We start from the raw sequence: 9,250 nt of genomic DNA, 5'->3' as shown, positions 1-9,250 counted from the left end.
TAGTGTGAACTTACCGAGTATTTGGTTTTTCCTATTTTATGGTGATATCAATAACCAATCAGAAAAATGGTGGGGGAGGGGGAGATCAGACAGGATTCTGGAAAGACAGTAAATGTTGTGGGAGCATAATTATTGGGTCTTGTGAATTTAAACACACACACACAAGCACACACATACACACACACACCTGAAAGGTAATGTGTAGCAAATTAAATGTCCTTGGATGACATTTTAAACCAAACTAAAGAAATGGTCAGGAATTTCCAATAACCCAAACTATAAAGGATGGAGTCAAACTACCAACAATCACAAGAGCTGTATGGAATAGGTTCTGTGAAGAAGAAAACAGAAAATGGTTAAGAAACCCAGATAATTTCACCACAAAATATGTCACCCTGATACGCTGATTATTTTAAATTAAAGGCCCGCGAAGATCAGCAGATGCTCTAAGAGGCTTTTCTTTGATATTCCCTAATCTACCTTAAAACTAGATCCACCAAAGAGAACACCATTGCCTTTCATTTCCTCCCTGAAATTTTGCTATCACGGAAAAGAAGATGGAGGAATACCACCACATCTGGATGGACTTATTCACAAGATCATATTTGTCTCTTGGGTTTATTCAGATTCCAAAGAGCATCATTTATAAGTTAATTTCTATATCCTGGGTGCATTCATTTTCCCTAATAATTACTTTACTACACCTTCCATTTTCCCTCTCCTCCTTCTCCTATGAAGAAAAGTATAAGCATCCATCTGTACACCATTGAATTATTGAGTAATCACTCTCCTATGATTTCCCATCATGCATATTAAAATTAATTTGTATGCGTTTCTCTCCATTAATCTATCCATTGTCAGTACAATTTCAGTGAAATTTCACAGGGTGAAGGGATGCTCTCTCTCTGTGCCCCTACAGTTCTGGCACTGTAAGCAGGATAAACTGGAATCACCCTTGTCTTCTGGAAGCCACAGTCAAGGGAACCCAGGACCTGAAAAGCATCAAAAAGAATAAGAATTTACCAGTCAGACCCCCGGATGTCTATCTATGGAATTCAGCCTAGGGAGCAGTAAAAATTATTACTTATCTCTTCATCCTTTCTAAATTTAAGATTAATGGGAGAGAAGCATTTGTATGGCTAGTCTTGAATGTAGCAACTCTGGTGTACTTTTTGGTATGAATATTCATATTGTCTGATTCATTTTCCTCCCAGAACTAGTCTTTCTTTCTCCTTTGTCCCCTGTCTTCTTGTGTCATGTGTTATTGGTTGTACTACAAGATAGAACATGGGTCTAAAGCTCCTATAAACCCATTGTTTGAGCTGGTGCTCACAGACTGGTGAGTTTTAGGGTTCTTGTCAGAGTGGTGTTAGTTTAGACAAACTGCTGTGGGCCCCTGAAATTAAAAATGGATAAGGTTTCCCTTTTGTCTTGTTTTATGTCCTTGAGAACTTGGCTTGTGACCAAGTGGGAGTACTCTCTCTTGGCCCCTGTGATTTAGGGAGCATTATTTTCCAGGAATGTCAGGTGGCCAGTCTGAAAAGATTGGACACTCAAGACACCTAAAATATTAAGCAGCATACTCTCTGCCTGAATATGACAAGCACTCAGAAAAAGTTCTCTTGTTATAGTAGGTAGGTAGTCAGGCATGAGCCAGGCAGGAGAGGGGTCCAGTCTCCACCAGGAATGTCAGGCGACCATCAGGTGATGGTTCAGAAATTATCACATTTCCTCTCTAAAAATGATCATTGGTTGCCGGTGCCAGGGAGAGGCAATTTCTCAAATAGATAATAACACTTGAAATTGGTAACCAGCTTCCAGTAAAATCTCAGGAATTGAGCGGGCAGTCTTGAGCATGTTCATTAAGAGGCAAAATGGCAGAGTATCATTTTCAGGGGACATTCCATTGGAAAAGAGAAGAAGGCCTCAGGTGAGCATGCGTACAACTTGCTAAACACACTGCGCTTGCTCGCCTCCTAAGTGTAAGCAGCACATCACACATGCAGGCAGCTCACCCTTAGGGAAGAATGAAGGGAAAGGGGTGCAAGACTCTGGAAATGGGCCTGAAGTTCTAGGATCAAGGTTAAACAGGACACTTGTCCTTCAAGTTGCCTGCTTGGATTTCTTCCAAGTGTACTTTCCTTCTCCAAGGCTTTTTAATAAACTTCCACTCCTGCTCTGAAACTTGTCTTGGTCTCTTTTTTCTGTCTTATACCCCTCAGTCAAATTCTTTCTTCTGAGGAAGGGAATTGACATTGCTGCAGACCCGTATGACTTCATTGCCAGTAACCTGGATATTTGCCAGTCTTAACAAGAAGTCCTGTCCATAAGAAGCTTTTGTTGTCCCAATCTTTGTTATCTGGTTAGTGCAGGAAAAGTACAGTCCCAGGAAGGCCTACTCCTTGTCAGGAAGTCTGTGCTGGTGGCATCTCAGAAATTTGTGGGATACTGAAGACACCGCATATACTTCACTGTGGAAACAAGAGGCATTTTGCTTTCTTAGCCTATTTCTGGGAGTAACATTTTGGATATCATAGGGGCTTCCTCCTCTATGTCCTCTCCAGGAATGCCTCTTGATTATATGGCTTAAAACTATCCTGGTCTTCCCTGAATAGGTTTAATGGATTGAGTCACTATTGGAATAAGTACACCATTAGAATTTTTTAATCATCAATGGTCAGATGATAGAATGTTTTTGACTTAGAAAGGCTTCAATCTTTCAAAAAAATATCTTAGAGAGCTCTTATTCTAAGCAGTTGACTTACTTGTACAGTAAAATCAAATTAAAAGACACATAATAGTATCATGCCTAGCCTTAGCTATTCTTTTGACAGAATTAAAGAGCAGAAATCTGACCTAGAGCAAGTTAAAATCCACCCTCACCCTGGTTTAAGTCCTCCTCTCACTGATATCTTCCTTTGCCTCAACTCTGATCCTCCAGAGATCTTTTGGATTTCTGAGCTCCTAGTCTAATCACCTTTCCAAAATCCAGCCCCAGTTCCTCAATAAACTTCCTTAATAACCCCTAAAACTACTGCACATCCCATTTCTTCAGAAAATCATTTAGAGAACCAGCTGCCAACTTTAATGCCCACATCTTTGTGAGGTTTACAGAAAGCACTCAGTCCTGATCTAAAGGTCTATGGCACATAAGTTGGTGTGTAAAAGCTGACAGATAAGAACTCAGCCCTTCAGAGAGTCAGGGAGAGTGCGGTCGGTCTTGGTTCCCTGTGCTTTATGATATCTCTTACTTCCTGGGGCTGTGGGAACAAATTCCATCAGCTCCAGACCTCCCTACACAGTGCCCTCAACCATGTATCCAGGATCCTCCCCACAAAAACTCACATCGCCTGCACAGTAACAGATCTTACGAATTTATAAATCCCTTTTATTCCCACTTTCAGAAGATTCTGCTAAGTTTAGGGAACAGTTGGGGAGGTTAGTAGCCAGTCACAATCCTACTCATGGGAACGGTGACTGGCTACTAAGAAGTGTACTTTCTATCTGTGATTATAATGCTGTTATTAGACAGGCCAGGAGGCCTCCACGAGAAAACTCTACCCACAGAGGGAACAGGTGGCCAGAACCTCTTCCTGGTCCCCCTACAGATGACCCAGAAATGGCTCAGCTTAATGCTAATATTCAGGTTCTAATAGGGGCAATATCAGAGGCCAGTTCTTAAGGTAAATTGGTCTAAGGTTGAATTATACACCCAGAAGGAAGGAGAGCACCCTAAATCTTTTGTTGAGTGATTTACACAAGCTTTTCAGAAGCATACTGCATTAAATCCTGAAGCATCAGAGCATAGAAATCTTCACAACCTTGGTCAGAAATCTACTTCCTGATTTAAAAAAGGCAACTCCAGAACAGTGTAATTGGCTGGGCTGGTCAGCCTCTAAGTGTTATAATGAAAGCAACTACACAGTTCTTTGAAAATGACTTGCAGGAAAACATGAGAACAAAAAGAGTTAAAATATATGGTTTTTGCTTTGCAGGTTAAGTCTCTACAAAGACAAAAGCAGGCCTTGGTAAAAAGAACAAAGTGTTCCCATTTTTCACGTCAATCATAGAACACTCCACCTTATGTTTGCGAATGTGATAGAAAATCAGGGCACTGGAAAAATCATTGTCCTACACTTAAAAGAAAGGAAAACTAGAAAAAAAAACCCTCCTTAAAACTCAGCATGCTGAGAAAGTTCATTTTTTCCCTCCTGTGGGACAATACTCCATTGATTGAGGGGGTCAGCTGATCTTCAGTCACACCCCAGAGCCCACCATTAAACTTAGAGGATTTGGAACTGGGTTTTTAAGTTGATACTGGTCAACTTTCTCTACTATTTGATCAAGAGGAAATATCTCTGCCTGTCACTTCTGATTCTATTAATGCTGTTGGAGTCTCTGGGTAACCTATTTTATTGCCTATATCTAAGGCCACCTCAATGTCCTTAGGCTGTCTTAACACCACCATACCTTTCTAGTATCTTACTCTTCACCAGCAAACCTTTTAGGTAGATACTTGTTATGTAAATGTAACGGCATCGTGTAATGTAATAAGGAAGGTGTTTTTATTTATCTGTTCTCAGACCAAACTTCAAACTTTCTACTTTTCCTAATGGAGACACATCTTAATCTAAATTCCTCTGAGAATACAACATTACAAGATGTCCTAGCTAGTCTGTGGGTTTCACATACAAATGAAGTTGGACTGCTACTGGGTGCAAGCCTAAACACATTTCTGGAAAGGAACAAATCTTTTCCTTCAGGAGCTTAGTACCTCCTTTCGGGAGATGCAGAGTAAGGAATTGAATCTATAATAGGCTGCTTTTTACAGTAGTGAGTGCTTATGTTTACTACCTCTCCATGTAACACCCCACCCAATTTTACCAGGCAAGAAAGAAAGAAAAAAAATTGATTCATACAGCAGTCAAATCTATCAATTTGTACAAGATCTAAGAGCCATAATCTCCTTCTGTGCCTAATTCTTTTCCCATCCTCACCTCAATTCCTGCTGATGCAGCTTGGTTTACTGTAAACCAAGGAGATAATTAAAATGGACTCACATACCTTAGGGATATTGTGAGTATTTTCTCAAATCCTTAAAGTCAATTTAGACTTTATATCCTTTATCCAAAGATCTATCCTTTTTCAGTAGGTTGATCATTTTTTGCTCTCCAACGAGACTAACGGGGTACCCTTATTGACTCCATTCTCCTAAAAACGCCAGCTGAACAATGCCATAAAACATCCAGATCTAAACTTCAATGGGTGCAAACAATTGTTACCTACTTAGGATGAGGCACTAAAAAGTTGAACCCAAAATAGTTTTGTGCATCCCTCCTCCCAAAGTAATGAAACATATGCTTAGAAGTATCTGACTATAGCAGTCAATGGGTTCTAATTCTGCTGTTCCTGTTTAATCATTATGTGCCCTTCCCCCAGGTATCATTCCAGAGCCCATTCCCTGGCCCTCAGATGCATTAAACTTCTTTAAAGCCTGAAAATTAGCATTGTTTACATACCCTGCTCTCAGTTTACCTAAGTTTGATAAAGCTTTTGCCATGAAAATAATGAGATTGCTCTTCTAGGGTAGGCTTTTGATTCTCAGATCTGTCCTGTAGCATATTTTTCACACCAATTGGACCCTGTAGCAGAAGACATGTCCTATGCCTGCATGCAGTAGCGGCAGCAGTTGCCCTGGTTGACAAAGCCAGCACTGTTACCTTAGGTTCTCCTATTCATCTCATGTTCCCTATGCTGTGTCCATTATCTTGCAAGTTTGTAAGATGTAACACCTCTTTATGTGATAGTGGAACACCTATGAGCAAGCCATGTTAATCAATCTCTCCGTAATCTTACATTATTGTGATATATTTTATTTTATTTTATTTTATTTTTATTTACTTTTTAGAGATGAGGTCTCACTGTGTCCCACAGGCAGGAGTGCATTGTTGTGATCATAGCTCGCTGCAGCTTCAAACTCTTGGCCTCAAGCAATCCTCCCTCCTTTTACCCTCCTGAGTAGCTGGCACTACACCATTGTGACGCTTAAAATCCAGCTACCCTCCTACTTCTCTCTGCTGATGAAGACCTTCACTTCATTCCATAAGATTGCCTTGAAGCTATAGAAATGGCTTTGAAGCCATGAGAGGATCTCACAGACATCTCTTTAAACAACCCAGACACTTCTTTATGACAACTCTTGCAAATGAAATTTAAAGGCAAACATAATAACTGGCCTTGATATAGTTTCTCCACATGAAACTCTTGAGGCACGTTCTCTGCCCTCGATAATGTCGGCACAAGCTGCTAAGATTGTGGTTCTCACTAGAGCTTGCACTTTGGCAAAAGGAAAACTGCCACTATTTATACTGACTCCAAATATGCCTTTGAAGTTTGCCAATTAGTTGGCACAGTTTGGAAATCCCATGGGTTGTTAACTTCTGCTGATATCCCTATTGCCAATGGACACATAATTAATGCACTATTACAGGCTATTCACCTTCCTACTAAGATTGCTGTTGTTCATTGCCTGGCCCACGCTAAGAAAACTGACACTATATGCCTAGAAAGTGATAGGGCAGACAGTACTGCTAACTATGTGGCCAAAACCGACCACCTCCCATCTTTTCTCACCCAATTTATTAATCTGTCTTTATTCCTCACTGATGTTATTGGTCATCAGATTAAAGCCCCACAATCTGAAAAAAAATAAATAGATACAAAGGAGTGCCAAAAATTATTAGATGGATTGTACACTGGGCAAAATTGGCTTCCTTTTAACATTTGGCTTGCACTTATTTTCCATCAAATGGGACTTATATGCAGAGAAGGGATAATCAAGGAACCAAAAGATAATTGGTACTGCTCTGGGATCTACAATATTTATGACCAAACTATTTTCCAGAACATTGTTTGTAAATTCCACCTAATTTCTGAAGGAAACTAACTTACTTGAGGCAGCCCTCCAAAGTTCACACTGTCGCTTGTGGTATTCCATACAGATTTGGTAGATTTACCTCTACTTTTAGTATTTTCCCACTGTTTGGTTATTGCCTGCATGTTTAGTGGATGGACTGAGTGCTACCCAATTAGCATTCAGTAGCTGATGCTACAATAGTGGTAAAGAAATAAGTACCTGAGATTATTTTGCATTTTGACATCCCTTTATGGATTGAGTCAGACCAAAGGACTCATTTTATAGCAGAAATAAACCACTTGCTTGCAAAAAATCTAGAGTACTCATTAACATTTCAATACCCCATAACATCCCCAATCCTCAGGGCAAGTGAAATATAGAAATCTATATGTAATATAAAAAGAACTTTGGGAAAAGTCTTATCAAGGTACTAGACTTACATGGTGAGAAGCATTATCTCTGGTCCTTATAAAATCTGGAATGCTCCAAATAGGAGACATGAATTAATCCATTTTGAAGTAGTGTTTGGTCACTCCATACATACTGAGACCTCCAAACCTTCCATTCCTGGGTTGAAGGAACACTATGGGTATTTCAGTGAGCAATCTGATTCACGACTAGCTGTGTACAGGGACTAACTAGTATACTTGGGGCATATCAACAGGTAGAAAAAGCATGACCTCCACCATCAGACAAGCCTCACCATCCTTTTTGACCAAAAGATTGTGTGTACATGAAAGTTTTTAGAGTTCTCTTTCCCATCTTGCAAGATGGCGGGTGAAAAAGTTGAGAAGCCAGATACTAAAGAGAAGAAACCCGAAGCCAAGAAGGCTGATGCTGGTGGCAAGGTGAAAAAGGGTAACCTTAAGGCTAAGAAGCCCAAGAAGGGGAAGCCCCATTGCAGCCGCAACCCTGTCCTTGTCAGAGGAATTGGCAGGTATTCTCGATCTGCCATGTATTCCAGAAAGGCCATGTACAAGAGGAAGTACTCAGCCACTAAATCTAAGGTTGAAAAGAAAAAGAAGGAGAAGGTTCTTGCAACTCTTACAAAACCAGTTGGTGGTGACAAGAACGGCAGTACCCGGGTGGTTAAACTTCGCAAAATGCCTAGATATTATCCTACTGAAGATGTGCCTCGAAAGCTGTTGAGCCACGGCAAAAAACCCTTCAGTCAGCACGTGAGAAAACTGCGAGCCAGCATTACCCCCGGGACCATTCTGATCATCCTCACTGGATGCCACAGGGGCAAGAGGGTGGTTTTCCTGAAGCAGCTGGCTACTGGCTTGTTACTTGTGACTGGACCTCTGGTCCTCAATCGAGTTCCTCTACGAAGAACACACCAGAAATTTGACATTGCCACCTCAACCAAAATCGATATCAGCAATGTGAAAATCCCAAAACATCTTACTGATGCTTACTTCAAGAAGAAGAAGCTGCGGAAGCCCAGACACCAGGAAGGTGAGATCTTTGACACAGAAAAAGAGAAATACGAGATTACAGAGCAGCGCAAGATTGATCAGAAAGCTGTGGACTCACAAATTCTACCAAAAATCAAAGCTGTTCCTCAGCTCCAGGGCTACCTGCGATCTGTGTTTGCCCTGACGAATGGAATTTATCCTCACAAATTGGTGTTCTAAATGTCTTAAGAACCTCATTAAATAGCTAAGTACAAAAAAAAAAAAAAAGTTTTTAGAAAAAAACCCATGCTGTCACCTATCCGGGAAGGCCCTTATGAACTGCTAACCAACTACACCTCCATAAAAATAAAAGACAAATGCTCCTAGACTGATGTGAGCCATGCCAAACTATACTGGGACAATTGGAAATCTGTCCTATCAATCTGTCCTATTCTCCCTCTGATCTTCCACCATGGACCTTCTTTCAGTCTCTTACTCTTATCATATCACACTATACTGGGACAATGGGAAAACAATTCCTACAGGTGACCTTAAAGTAATGATTTCCAGAGCCAATCCCCAAACTCCTAAAGCAGAAGGTAACATGAGGTAGACTGCTATTTTCCCAAAATCACAGATCGAGAAACCTTACTTTCATCTAACTCCACCACCTTTTCTTTAAAAGCCTCTCTCTTGAAGAGAAAATTTAGAAGGACTCCTTGACACTCTTTTTTTTAAGCCTTCTTCTTTGTGGATAACCTATTGGAAGTTTGTTGAAGATGTTATCAATCTGTCCTATTCTCCCTCTGATCTTCCACCATGGACCTTCTTTCAAACCTCTCTTACTCTTATCATTTACTGCTTTTGCAAAAGGTCAGGCACAGACCTGGCATTCTTTTGCAGCTGTGTTCCAAACCCTGACTACATTAACTCACCA

At 40.6% G+C, this 9,250-nt stretch overlaps 1 pseudogene across 1 annotated transcript; it reads left to right on the top strand.

Moving 5' to 3' along the window:
• Nucleotides 1–7,668: 7,668 nt before the first annotated feature.
• LOC105541237 lies at nt 7,669–8,601 on the top strand (annotated as a pseudogene). The gene has a single exon (XR_001006316.1). The product of XR_001006316.1 is annotated as a 60S ribosomal protein L6 pseudogene (transcript).
• Nucleotides 8,602–9,250: the final 649 nt, after the last annotated feature.

This window comes from Mandrillus leucophaeus, unplaced genomic scaffold (assembly GCF_000951045.1).
Source record: "Mandrillus leucophaeus isolate KB7577 unplaced genomic scaffold, Mleu.le_1.0 Scaffold236, whole genome shotgun sequence".
In the NCBI taxonomy this organism is placed as follows: domain Eukaryota; kingdom Metazoa; phylum Chordata; class Mammalia; order Primates; family Cercopithecidae; genus Mandrillus; species Mandrillus leucophaeus.
The sequence above is the reverse complement of the archived record's forward strand: the minus strand, read 5'-3'. Positions and strand labels throughout refer to the sequence as shown.